At 38.2% G+C, this 15027-nt stretch overlaps 1 pseudogene; it reads right to left on the bottom strand.

Moving 5' to 3' along the window:
• Positions 1-10213: 10213 nt before the first annotated feature.
• LOC128060392 (THAP domain-containing protein 5-like) lies at positions 10214-11338 on the bottom strand (annotated as a pseudogene).
• Between the last annotated feature and the right edge of the window lie 3689 nt (positions 11339-15027).

Raw genomic sequence — 15027 nt, 5'->3', positions numbered from 1 at the left:
AAGAGGATGCTAGAACCCATCAGAAAAAATACATCTCATATCCAGGAACAAAGGAGAAGTAGCAACAAGATAGTAAGAGGGGCACAACCATTATAAAATCAAATCCTATACCAACCAGGTGGACAACCCACAAACTGGAGGATAATAATACCAAATAAGTTCTCCACTGTTGTGAGGAATCTTAGCCCCACATCAGGCTTTCCAGCCTGGGGACTCATCAAACAGACAAGGAATCCCCAGGGAATCTGACTTTGAAATTCTGACTATCAGAATTTGATTGCACGACTTCCACAGGACTGGGGGAAGCATAGACTCAACTCTTGGAGGCTAAAAAAAACAACCTTGTGCACACCACAATTCTTGGAGGCTAAAAAACAATCTTGTACACACCAGCGCAAAGAGAAAAGTAGCAGTGACCCAGTGGCCGATTGAACCAGACCTACCTGCTAGTCTTGGAGGATTTCCTGTGAAGGCATGAGTTGTTAGTGGCTCACTGTGGAGACAGTGGCACTGGCAGAGGCAGTCAGGGACATGCCCCTTGGCATGAGCCTTCTTGGATGTCTCAATTAACCCTACCATAGCGCTTGTGGACTCCAGGACTGGGTCACCTCAGACCAAAAAAATAGCATCCCTACTCATTAGCAGACAATCAGATTAAACTTTTAGTGAGAAAGGCCCTTCCCAACAGAGAAAGATCCAGTTTTTCCCATCGTCAGTCCCTCCCAGGAAACTCACACAAGCTACTTAGCCTCGTCCACCAGAGGGCAGACAGAGGAAGCAAGAAGTATAATCCTTCAACCTCTAGAATGAAAAACACCATAACAGTAAGTTAATAAAAATGAAAAGGCAGAGGATTCTGTCCCAGGTGAAGGGACAAGATAAAACCCCAGAAAAATAACTAAATGAAGTGGAGATAGGCAACTTTCCAGAAAAAGGATTCAGAAAAATGATGGTGAAGATGATCCAAGATCTCAGGAAAAACAATGGAGAATACGCAAGAAATGTTTACCAAAGACATAGAAGGACTAAAGAATAAACAAACAGAGATGAACAATACAGTGCTGCTGCTGCTGCTAAGTTGCTTCAGTTGTGTCTGACTCTGTGCGACCCCATAGACGGCAGCCCACCAGGCTCCACCGTCCCTGGGATTCTCTAGGCAAGAATACTGGAGTGGTTTACCATTTCCTTCTCCAGTGCACAAAAGTGAAAAGTGAAAGTGAAGCCACTCAATCGTGCCTGACTCTTAGCAACCCCATGGGTTGCAGCAAACAACAAAGGGAAAATGACAAATGACATACAAGAGAACTCTCATAGCATTATCAACTGATTTATCAACAGAAACAATATAAGTCAGAAGGGAATGACTAGTATATCTAAAGTGATGAAATGGAAGAACCTATAACCAAGAATACTGTACCATCAAGATTTTTATTCAGATTTGATGGAGTAATCAAATGTTTTACAGACAAGAAAAGTTAAGAGGATTCAGGACTATCAAATTAGGTTTACAACAAATGCTAAAGCTACTACTCTAGGAAGAACTCACAAAAGAAGGGAAAGACCTACAAAAAGCAAACCAAAAACCATTAAGAAAATGATAATAGGATCATACACATTGATCGTTATTGCTGTTCAGTTGCTTAGTCATGTCTGACTCTTTGCAATCCCATGGACATCAGCATGCCAGGTTTCCTTGTTCATCACTAACTCCTGGAGCTTACTCAAACTTATCTGCATAGAGTTGGTGATGCCATCCAACCATCTCATCCTCTGTTGTCTCCTTTTCCTTCTGCCTTTAATCTTTCCCAGCATCAGGGGCTTTTCCAATGAGTCAGTTCTTCCTATCAGGTGGCCAAAGTGTTGGAGTTTCAGCTTCAGCACCAGTCCCTCCAATGAATATTCAGGACTGATTTCCTTTAGGATGGACTGATTGGATCTCCTTGCAGCCCAAGGGACTCTCAAGAGTCTTCTGCAGCACCACAGTTCAAAAGCATCAATTCTTTGGTGCTCAGCTTTCTTTATAGTCCAACTCTCACATCCATACATGATTCCAGTTTGTCAGTTCAACATAGGAGCACTTCAACAGGTAAGGCAGATACCAAGAACTATAAAGGGGGACATTGACAGTGGCACAATAATAGTGGGGACTTTGTCATGTTACTTTCATCAATGGAAAGATCAACCAGACTGAAAATGTGCAAAACACAGTCTTTAAAGACCCTTTAGACGATGTGGACTTAACTGACATATATAGAGCATTCCATTCAAAAGCATCAGAATACACATTCTTCTCATGTTTACAGGGGAACATTCTCCAGAATTTACCACATGCTTGGTGACAAGATGAGCCTTGGAAAATGTAAAAAAATTGACATCATACCAAGCATCTTTTCTTATCACATTATGACATTAGCAGGAAATTACAAAAAAAAAAATCTATAAAAAACAGAAACATGTGGAGGTTAAACAGTATGCTGCTAAACAACTAATGGATACTGAAGAAATCAAAGATGAAATAAAAAAACTGAAATAAATTAAAGTTGAAGCATAATAGTATGAAACCTTTGAGATGCAGAAAAGCAGTTCTTAGAGGAAAATTTATAGCAATTCAATCTTACCTCAAGAAACAAGAAAAAATCTCAAATAAACCACCTAATCTTACACCTAAAACAACTAGAGAAAGAAGAACAAACTAAACCTAACATTAGTAGAAGGAAGTAAGTCATAAAGATCAGAGCAGAAATAAACTAAAAAGAATAACAACAACAAAAAATCAACATCAAGGATCAATAAAACTAAAAGCTGGTTCTATGAGAAGATAAACAAAATTGGTAAAAACATTAGACTCATCAATAAAAAAAGGGAGAAGACTAAAATCAATAAAATTAGAAATAAAATAGGAGAAGTTTCAATTGACTCCATGGAAATACAAATGATCATAAGAGACTACTATGAACTATATGCTGATAAAATGGACAACTTGGGGAAAACGGACAATTTCTTAGAAACATGCAGTCTCCCAAGACTGAACCAGTAAAAAATAAAAAATATAAGCAGACCAATCACAGCACTGAAATTGAAACGTTGATTTAAAAACTTCCAACAAACAAAAGTCTAGGACTTGATGGCTTCATAGGCAAATTCTGTCAAACATTTAGAGAAGAGTTAACAACTATCCTGAAACTGTTCCAAAAAACTCAAGAGAAAGGAAAACTTACAAACTCATTCTATTACGCCATGGTCACTGTGTTACCAAAACCAGATGAATATACTACAAAAAAAGAGTGTTACAGGCTACTATCACTGATGAATAGAGCTGTAAAATTCCTCAACAGAATAAATACTATTAATCTGAATCCAACAATACACTAAAAAGATCATACATCATGATTGAGTGGGATTCATCCCAGGGATGCAAGTATTTTTCAATATCCACAAATCAATCAATGTGATACACCTCACCAACAAACTGAAGAATAAAAACAATTTATGATCATCTCAATAGATGCAGAAAATTTTTTGACAAAATTCACCACCTGTTTATGATAAAAATTTCCAGAAAGTGAGCATTTAGGGAATATACCTCCACATAATAAAGGCCATATGTAACAAACCTACATTTAACATCATAATCAATAGTGAAACGCTGAAAGCCTTCCTCTAAGATCAGGAACAAGACAGGGATGTCCACTCTTGCCGCTTTCACTCAGCATAGTTTTGGAAGTCCTAGCTACAGCAATCAAAGAAGGAAAAGAAGTGAACAGAATCCAAATTGGAAAAGAAGAACTTAAACTGTCACTGTTTGCAGATGACATGATACTGTCTATAGAACTTAAAGATGCTACTATAATACTACTAGGATTCATCAATGAAAATGGTAAAGTTGCAGATTACAAAATTAATACACAGAAATCTGTATGTTTCTATACTAATCTGTATGTTTCTATACTAACAATGAAAGACCAGAAAGATAAATTCAAGAAACAATTCCATTTACCACTGCATCAAAAATAATAAAATATCTAAGAATAAACCCACCTAAGGAGACAAAACTGTAAGATATTTATTAAAGAAGTCAAAGAAGACACAATAAAATGGAAAGATATACTATGCTTGTGGATTGGAGTAGTCAATATTATCAAATGACTATACTACCCAAGACAACTACAGGTTCAATACAATCCTCATGAAATTACCAATGGCATTTGGTAATTTCATAGAACTAGAACAAAACTAGAACAGAACTAGAACAAAAAAAATTCAAAATATGTATGCAGACACAAAGGACCCTGAATAGTTAAAACAGTATTAAAAAGGAAAAACAGAGCTAAGGTAATCAGGCTCCCTGACTTCAGAGTAAACTACAGAGTGACAGTCATCAAAACAGCATGGTACTGGTATAAAAATAGAATTATAGATTAATGGAGCAGGATAGGAAATCCACAAATAAACCCATGTACTTATGGCCAATTAAGGTATGACAAAGGAGGCAAGACTACACAACACTGAAAGACAGTCTCTTCAACAAATGTTTTGGGAAAACTGAATAGCTACACATTAAAAATAAGATTAGATAGTTTTTTTTAACACCATACACACACACAAAAAGCTCAAAATGGAATGGATTAAATACGTAAATGTGAGACTGGACACTATAAAACTCCTAGAGGAAAACATAGGCAGAAAACTGTATAACATAAATGGCAGCAATATCTTTTTCCATCTATCTCTCAGAATAATGGAATTAAAAACAAAAATAAACAAATGAGATCAACTTAAACTCAAAAGTTTTTCTACTGCAAAGGAAACAATAAGAAAAATAAAAAGGCAACACACAGATTGGGAGAAAATTTTGCAGATGATATGAGCAATGAGGGATTAGTTTCCAGAATTTATAAACAGCTCATGATGCTTAACAGCATCAAAACAAACAACCCACTCAAAAAAAAAAAAAAAGGGCAGAAGATCTAAATAGACATTTCTGCAAAGAAGACATACAGATGGCCAAGAGGCACATGAAAAGATGTTCAACATCACTAATTATTTGAGAAATACAAATCAACACTACAATGAGATATCACCTCACATAGGCCAGAATGGCTATCATTTAAAAAAAAAAAAAGGATCATAAAATGTCAGCAGGTCTCATGGCCAGAAGATGATGTAATATCCCTAAGACTTTCTTTTTATACATTTATGTGAAGCACCTGATTTTGATAAAGGTCAGGACTACTGACCCCCGCGTGACTCTGTATTCATCCCTATATGTAACAAAAGTTATATAAGCAAACCCCAAAATAAAGAAATTGGATCAGTTTCTGGAAAGACTGATACCCCCATGTCGTTCTTTCTTGCTCCCCGTTTTTCTGGCTGAATTCCCATCTGGAGCATGGATGCTATTCCACATAAACCAAGTGATTCAGCCTCTTTTTCTCCACTAATTTTCCTACTACACTATTCGTTTCTAATCTCTCTATATCTCTGTAATTAAATATGTATTTTTCCAAGGACGCCAACTCCATCCCCACCTTCGAATCACCCTGGATCCACTGGGACTGGACCCCGGCACTACCGCACAATTGCACTCATCTCATATGCTAGTAAATAATGCTCAAAATTCTCCAAGGCAGGCTTCAGCAATATGTGAACTGTGAAATTCCAGATGTTCAAGCTGGTTTTAGAAAAGCCAGAGGAATCAGAGATCAAACTGCCAATATCTACTGGATCATTGAAAAAGCAAGAGAGTTTCAGAAAAACATCTATTTCTGCTTTATTGACTATGCCAAAACCTTTGACTGTATGGGTCACAATAAACTGTGGAAAATTCTGAAAGTTCTGGGAATACCAGACTACCTGGCCTGCCTTTTGAGAAACCTGTATACAGGTCAGGAAGGAACAGGTGGGCATGGAACTGGACATGGAACAACAGACTGGTTCCAAATAGGAAAAGGAGTACATCCAGGCTGTATATTGCCACCCTGCTTCTTTAAGTTATATGCAGAGTACATCATGAGAAATGCTGGGCTGGAGGAAGCACAAGCTGGAATCAATATTGCTGGGAGAAATATCAATAACCTCAGATATGCAAATGACACCACCCTTATGGCAGAAAGTGAAGAGGAACTAAAGAGCCTGATGATGAAAATGAAGGAAAAGAGTGAAAAAGTTGGCTGAAAGCTAAACATTCAAAAAACTATGATGATGACATCTGGCCCCATCTCTTCATGGCAAATAGATCGGGAAACAGTGGAAACAGTGGCTGACTTTATTTTTCTGGGCTCAAAAATCACTGCAGATGGTGATTACAGCCATGAAATTAATAGACACTTACTCCTTGGAAAGAAAGTTATAACCAACCTAGACAGCATATTAAAAAGCAGAGACATTAGTTTGCCGACAAATGTCCACCTAGTCAAGGCTATCGTTTTTCCAGTAGTCATGTATGGATGTGAGAGTTGGACTATAAAGAAAGCTGAGCACCAAAGAATTGATGCTTTTGAACCGTGACGGAGAAGACTTTTGAGAGTCCTTTGGACTGCAAGGAGATCCAACCAGTCCATCCTAAAGGAGATCAATCTTGGGTGTTGATTGGAAGGATGGATGTTGAAGCTGTAACTCCAATACTTTGGCCACCTGATGTGGAGAGCTGACTCATTGGAAAAGACCTGATGCTGGGAAAGATTGAGGGCAGGACAAGAAGGGGACAACAGAGGATGAGATGGTTGGATGGCATCACCGACTCAATGTACATGGGTTTGGGTGGATTCCAGGAGTTAGTGATGGACAGGGAGGCCTGGCGTGCTGCAGTTCATGGGTTTGCACAGAGTTGGACATGACTGAGTGACTGAACTAAACTGAACATATAGCAAAAAAACAAGTTGTATTACTAAAATATATATAATTTTTGTATGTCAAAGATACCTCAGTTGAATTATTAAAAAGATCTTTGGTTATCGTATAAGCCTTATTTTCTTCCAGAATAAACTATATCTTCCTTTGTCAGGTAGGTGATCATTTTGGTTAATCAGAAGTGACCTGTTTTAAATCTGGAATACATATTTAGTTAATTTTAGTTAATCCCGCTTAAATTTCTTGAGAGTGAGATCTGGCCTGTGTGTATTATAGATCCCTCCCTGTAGAAGCTTTGAGTTCCTTAAAAATTCCAGTACTTTTCTCTCCTTTATCTGCTAAGTACCCAGCCTTCCATCATAGTACTTACATACTATACTCAGCAATTGTGTTATGGGGAAAATCATTCTCATCCTGGGCTCTTACAGATTCCAATCCATCCACTGTTTTTCCTGAACCAAGTCAAATCCTCTGCTTATCCATGCACTCACTCAAGAGATGCCACCACAAGTAAGTGGCTACTAGTCTCTACTCCCCAGGAAGAACTTATCCTTCTTTAGAGTATAATACTTTTAGGCTTCTTTACAGCAATGCCTCTCCAATACATTGTTTTAATTTATTGTCTTTTAGTTGTTATAATGGGAAGATTAATATGATGTGAATATGTACATGCTAACCAGAGTTGTAAGTCTTTCTTATGTTACTTTTCCAGTGATCATCTCTTCCCCCTCCACCACATGTGAAATCCCTGTTTGAGAGTGTTTTTGCATGATGGTTGAGAGAGGTTTAGTTGTATGTGGCAGGGATGATAGGGGAGACAAAACAAGAAAAGTGTTGGTAAATCATATTGATAAATGGGGCTTCCAGTACCACTGGAAGGTCAGATCATGACATCACCCGTGAGACCAGTGGCCTCAGTTTTTCCATGTACTGAATGAGCTCCATGGACTCTTCATCCTTGGACATTATTTGACACATTGTTCTTCAGGCTAAACAATAGAAAAATGCCTGTAACCAAGAACATAGCTTAAGGGAAATCATAGAAATGCTGCTTCCTAAAAATGGTGATGACAAACAGTAATTCTCACTTGATTTGGCAGGAGGAAATTAGAATCTGTTTAGCAAACATGACCCACAAACTGAATAATGTCAGAGGCAAGAGTGCTCTTTCCTTAGGCATCGGGTTGTTTCAGTTGCATTGTATCATTGTGATCACATTTTTCTTGTTTGATCTAAATTACAAGACAGGTAGGTCCCCAGGATTCCCAATGCTATACAGTAAACAAGTGGTGAAAACAGTAGTCTAAAATCTAGGGCTCTTGACTCCCAGAGCAAGACCGACATTCTTTAAGTGTTTATAGGATGCCCCTGTGTGCGAGGTGCTATTATTCTGTTATCCCATCCGCAGATCCTCAAAAGCAGAGAAATGAGTGTTCCTTCTATTGTACTGCCATTAATCTACTGTTTATGCAGTAAGCACTTGACTGGGCTGGATTTAGGTTTGAGGACCTGTAGAATAATTTTGCTTTGTCATGATTTGGAATATGTTATAGATTGAACTGTGTCCTTTCCCCATAAAAATCTGTGTTTAAGTCCTAACTCCAATACCTTGAAATGTGACTTTATTTAGTAATAGGGTCATTGCAAATGTGGTTATTAAATGTGTGTGATAAAGTTGCGTAATTAGGAACATTGTGTTATTGCTCAGGTTCTTGAAACTGAGTCCAAGGTCATTAGACAGGTTCTAATAAAATATGGCTGGGGTCCTAATTTAAAGGGGAATTTTGGACAGAGATGGGTGCACATAGAGGGAAGACACTGTGAAGAGGTAGAGGAAGACACAGCCACCTACAAGTCAAGGACAGAAGTCTGGAACTGATTTTTCCTCCACAGGCTTCAGAAGAAACCACTAAGCCCACACCCTGATTTCAGACATGGGGCCTCTGGAAATGTGAGACAGTAAATTTCTATTTTTTAAACCAAAGAAGAAAATTTATAAGACAAAGTAGAACTTTTCAGTACTCTTTACTATGACAGAGTATTAGTCGCTCAGTTGTGTCCAACTCTTTGCGACCCCATGGACTGTAGGGGTTCTGTGTAGGGGTTCTCAGCCTCCAGGCTCCTGTGTCCATGGGACTCTCCAGGCAAGAATACTCAGATGGGGTGCCATGTCCTTCTCCAAGGGATCTTCTAACCCAGGGATCAGACCTGGGTCTTCTGTATTGCAGGTGGATTCTTTACCATCTGAGCCCCCAGGAAAGCTGTATAATACAAAAAATTATAGCCCAAAGATCAAATGTGGGAGAGAGCAAATTAGCCAAGATGGCATGTTCAGTCTCTCTCACCCCATGTTTCCTAAATAGTGACTGTGTAGTAGCTGAGATCATTTGTATCACTGTGCATGCATGTCACGAGGTACTTGCTTGGTCATGGGTTGTGTGTGGTATGCATATGTGTGAGTTCCACCCATAAAGTGGGGGGAGTTGCTGCTACCTCAGGGCTGTGTCCATCGGGTCAGCCACAAGAGGGGAGAACTGTGGTATGGCTGCTGCACCAGCGAAGAGAGAGGCTGTGTTATGGTTGCTGTGCCAGCCAGGAGAGTATAAATGTGTCTTCAGTCCCTCCTTGTGGAGGAGTTTCCTTCCAGCTGTGGGGCTCCTGGCTCTAGTCTCCTTCCAGCCTCTTAGCTCACACCTTGCCCACCCTGAGTTCAATGAGCAGTGTGCACAGCGAGATACAGAAGAAAATTGGCATCACAAGCAGGATGACCAGCGATACATCAAGCAACACATAATTTAATAAATATTGAGAAGAATATGAGTTAATAATATAAAATTCTATCCAGCATTTACTCTTGTGTAAGCATAAGATTATCATACAGAAAACTTGTTCTATTAAAAGTATCTTCTAGAAAGGGAAGAAACTATAAAAGAAACAACCTATGTTAAAGATTTAGTTATGTGCCCTCCTTTTACAAATTAGAGACTGAGACTCAGTAAGTAACTTGTCCAAGACACATCTTAATGGCAGAACCAGGACTGATCCTGAACTTGACTTCTATTCTGGGATCTTGTTTACCATATCTGTGTTCTATCAGTTTATGACTTAATCATATTGTTTATTCACTACATTTTTGCTTTAAATTTGGAATGTTAAGAAGTGATGAAATGTCTTCTACCCAACAACTCTCTAGTTTTTCTCAAAAATGAGCATAACAAAGACAGGATGAAGTTCATAACATTAGAACACTTTCTTAGCTTCATTAAGGTAAGAATTTTACACAAGAATAAGTTCACTTTACATATAATTTGGTTTGGCCAAAAAAACCTTATGTAAAAGTCACAAACCTTAAAACCTCTCTAATCTATATAATAACTTCATATGTTGTGAAATGACTTTCTACAATTTTCTTCAGATAACCAGTTTTCCTGTTTTAGCTGTCTTATAAGAGCTTCTAAAGACTTCAGTCTCCCTAGAGTTTGCTGTTCTTGTAACTCAAGGAGTTATCTTTGAATGTAGTTTAGACTTTCTGCCAAGGATATTCCTTATTTACATTGGTCTGCAGTAAAAATGCTCAATCTGTAAAACATCTGTCTCAAAGTCTATAATATCTTTATTTGAGTCTTCAATGTCAAGGTCTTTAATGTCCATTTCCACTGTTTCTTGGGCAGGTATAAAAGAATTAATTGTAGGTTTTGTACAAAAATTGTAATAACAGATTCTTTATCTGTTTAATTCTTCACTGTTGGAGTAATTGTGCTGAATATGAATGCATTTTTCTGTGCTGACTTAATTTCCACAGAATCATTTGTGAAGTGTGGGTTAGCAAGATAATTGGTAATTATTTCAAGCACTCCTTGGGTTTCCAAAGGCTGCTGAATACCCTCTGAATTTGAAGTTATTAAAGTAATAGCCGTAGAATTTAGATTCTCAAAAAATGTGTGCCAACCACCTATATCCATGTCATGGTTAACTAATGTTTCCAAGGTGGATTCTGGTTTTCTGGTATCTTATTTAACTGGACTAAGAGTTAGTATGTTATTTTGTACACTTTCTGGTTTTGGATCTGGTGGTTTTACCAAGGCAGATGATTCAAGTAATTCTGCATGTTCAGGAAGGACATCTTAACTGGATGCTTATTTGGCTCATTTGATGCAAAAGATTCTTCTGACTTGGTTTTTAGATATACTTCTTTCTCACTTTTCAATTTTTTCTTCTGAGATTTTTTTTTCAAGAATCTTTCTTCTGATTGCCTTCAAGCAGAGAAAATATTGTTGAAATTGCAGATTGTTTCAAATAGTAAATACCCCATCTGATGTCACAGAGTCAGGAGTAAAATGGTCACTACACAGTAACTGGTATTTACAGGGAACCCATGAATCTCGTTTCATATTCTTTAACTATTTTCAAGTCTTTCTTTATCATACAGAGGAAATGGGTAAAAAATCAGCTTCATGTATTTATTGTTTCAAGCCCAGTGGTTCTTACAGCAAATCTTACTGTGTCTTACTATGACAAATGACACCGTTAACACCTAGAAGTCAAAATTAAGGGAGAAATAGCAACAGTGTCGATTTTCCTATTGGAACCTCAAGGCTGTGAACAGATAACTCTGTACCTTTTCAATTCACTGCAGTAAACATTTACTGAGCACATCCTATGTGACAAGAACTATGCTGTGGGTAAAAGTGAAAGTGTTAGTCACTCAGTCTGCTGTCTGACTCTTTGTGATCCCATGAACTGTAGCCCGCCAGGCTCCTCTGTCCATGGAATTCTCCAGGCAAGGATACTGGAGTGGGTGGCCATTCCCTTCTCCAGAGGATCTTCCCTGGCCCAGGGATTGAACCCAGGTCTCCTGCACTGCAGGCAGATTCTTTACCTTCTGAACCACCAGAAAAGTGCCATGATGGGGATACAAAAGTATGTATGCTGAAGATACAAAAGTAAATTAAGAAGCTATCTTGAGAAAAGCTAAGGAGTGACAGCACTCCCTTTTGAGTGGTGCATGAGGGTGCTATTGAAGCCTAGAAGATAGAAGTTAGAGGAAATTTTCCGGGGGAGACAACTGGACTGAGCCTTATAGCCTAAATAGAAATCAGCCTTAAGTAGAAAGGAAAGAATGGCACAAAGTTAAAAGCACTGAGAGGTGAAACAATGTAATCCCTTAACATTCCTGTGAATGGACAGATGTGCTGAATTGGACTCATACACGCATGCCTAATCCCCCTCGCTGCATCCTCCCTGCACCCTAATGTCAGAGCTTCACCTTTGTAGCCTGGGATGAAAATGTGGAGGGCTTCTGTAGAGGCCTTTATTGTGTAAGATGAGCCCTGGTGTCACCATGTGACAAACACAGGGGCAGGTGCTCCCCTAGAAAAAACCCAGCAGCTGCTTATTTCAGGAGATTTACACTCATGCTGAAATATTGCAGACAGAAGTAAGTTTTCTGCTTTAACTGTTAGATTAATTGAGGGATGGGTGGAGATGGGGGAGAGAGAGATAGAGAGGGAGGGAGAGTGGAGAGTGGTGAGGTCTTCCGCTGCCTGTAAGCTCTGCAAGGCAGGAGGCAGGTTTGGAGAGGCGGATGAGAGTGTAGAGCAAGCATCTTGGCTCCTGCAGGGGTACTTATTTTGGATGTCAGTTGCTTGGGGAGCAGTCTGTTGGTGAGGAGAGGATGCCAGCCTGCTTTAGCAGCAATGAAAATCACAGTTTATTAGAACTAACAGTGCTAACAGTTAATGAGCAATGAGAGCAATCTGGCAGCTGTGACCTGACGACTGTGCCTGTGGTGGAGGCCCCTCTTGTCTCGCTTACTTAGACCAGACAGCACAGCATAGCACTTCCTCCAAGGCATCTGGCCTTCAGGCCAGTGATGTCCGAGAACCACAGTGTTCTCTAAACTCTATTTTTCCTGGCATACTGGATAAGTGCAGGGGAGGGGTGAGTGCAAGGAGAAATGACATGAAATGACTTAATTGTGTGATTTATGCTTCCTTGCCTGGTTCCATCCACACTATTTAGAAGGGAGATGCATACTTTCTAGTGAGTTCATTTCTTGCTATTAATGTTAAGGAATAGTCAATAAAAATGTTCATTTAAATTTTGAGGAAACACTATTCAAAGATAGTAGAATAAGAATATAAAATAAGTGATATCTCAGTAAGATTTAAGATCATAAAGTGTTTGAAAATATGCTTAAGTAATTTTAATGGTATCAGGAATTTTTACAAAATGATGAGAAGTAGAAAATCAGGATACAAAATTGCACACAGCAATGTTTTTCAAAGTACAGGTAAACAACACATTAATGGATATTGCAATCATTTTAATAGAATGCAGAGAATATATATATATATATATATATATATATATATATATATATATATTTTTTTTTTTAATGAAAGATCAGAAACTATCAGAATTTAATGCAGGTAGTAAGGAAATGTGTGGGCTTTCCTGGTGGCTCAGTTGGTAAAGAATCATATGACTGCAATGCAGGAGACCCAGGTTCAATCCCTGGGTTGGAAAGAACCCCTGGAGAAGGAAATGGCAACCCACTCCTAGAAAATTTAACCTAGAAAAATTTTTACCTAGAAAATCCCATGGATAGAGGAGCTTGGTGGGCTACAGTCCATAGTGGTCACAAAGAGTCACATGACTTAGTTACTAAACCATCACCACCAAGGAAATGTATCGCTTTGTGAAACGTTTTTAGAATAATTCAAATAATAAAAAATGTTATTGGGTTGTAGTCAATCTGAGAAAGAGTATGTATTATGCTTTTTAGCTTTATATATATATATATATATTTAATGGACTTTCTCCATATCCTCACCTATGTTTGTAATTTTTAACTGTTTAAAGATTGCTGTCAACACATTTAACAAGGATTGCTTTTGAGAGTGAATTTATTGATGATTTATGTTTTCTTATTTTTGCTTTTCTGTGTCCTCAAACTTTTCTCTAGACATATATCAAATTAATTCTCAGAAAACTGAGCCTAAGCACTATTATAAAAGTAAAGTAATATGAAGACCATCACAAAATGATAGAAGGACACAGCTCACTTGGTGGGATTGTCTTCAGCCTCACTATAGCTATTCTTTGTAGAGTATTAAAGGATAGTTGGGTTCTGATACATCACATTGCAAGAACCTTATTTTTATTGAAGTTTTAAAATGGGAATGCTATTAAAGTTTAAGAAAGTAAAACTGGCAAAGGGACTAGGGTGCATTCATTTTTGTTGTTGTTGTTTTTGTTGTTGTTGATGCATAACAAATGACCACAAATGTAGTGGCTTAGAATACAACTCACAATTCTGTTGATTGAAAGTCTGGGCACAGCATGGTTGAACTCCATACTCAGTCTTGAGAAGATGAAATCAATGTGTTGGCAGTGTTATAGTCTCATCTAGAGCTTGGGATCTTCTAAGCTCATATGGTTGTGAAAATTAAATCCTGTGGCTATTTTCTTGCTAGTAGTCATTAGGGGCTTCTCTCAGTCCTGGAGGCCACCCACATCTTCAAAGTCAGTAGGGTAAGATAACCCTCAGGGTGACTTACTCTCATGGCATGGATCTCTTTTTCAAGGAAGAGCCCAGTACCTTTGAAGGACTCATTTAATCAGATCAGACCCACCAAAGCTAATTTTTGTCTTAAGCTCAACCAACTTGGAAACTTACTTTCTTTCTTTCTTTCTTTTTCTTTCTTTCTTTTTTTTTTTTGTAGAAACACTAGCTTTAATTTGTGTTAGGGTCAGATTATTAATAGCTTACACCATAAACATTATCGTTTTTGAATGATCACATATTAACTTATGAGAACTATGTTTAGGATTACATTTTAAAAAAAAACTTTTTTTTAACCTTTGTTGACAAAGTAATATCTCTGCTTTTCTTTATTTTTAATTTTTATTTTTACTTTATTTTGCTTTACAATACTGTATTTGTTTTGCCATACATTGACATGAATCCGCCACGGGTGTACATGAGTTCCCAATCCTGAGCCCCCCTCCCACCTCCCACCCCATATCATCTCTCTGGATCATCCCTGTGCACCAGCCCCAGGCCTCCTGTATCCTGTATCGAACATAGACTAGCGATTCATTTCTTACTTTCACTGTAAAGTCCCTCCGCAGCAGCACCTACATCAGTGTTGATTGAGTAAGTAGGAGTGGGCC

The sequence above is a fragment of the Budorcas taxicolor genome, chromosome 2, assembly GCF_023091745.1.
Source record: "Budorcas taxicolor isolate Tak-1 chromosome 2, Takin1.1, whole genome shotgun sequence".
In the NCBI taxonomy this organism is placed as follows: domain Eukaryota; kingdom Metazoa; phylum Chordata; class Mammalia; order Artiodactyla; family Bovidae; genus Budorcas; species Budorcas taxicolor.
Note: the sequence above shows the minus strand (reverse complement) of the source record. Positions and strands in the feature narration are given on the sequence as shown.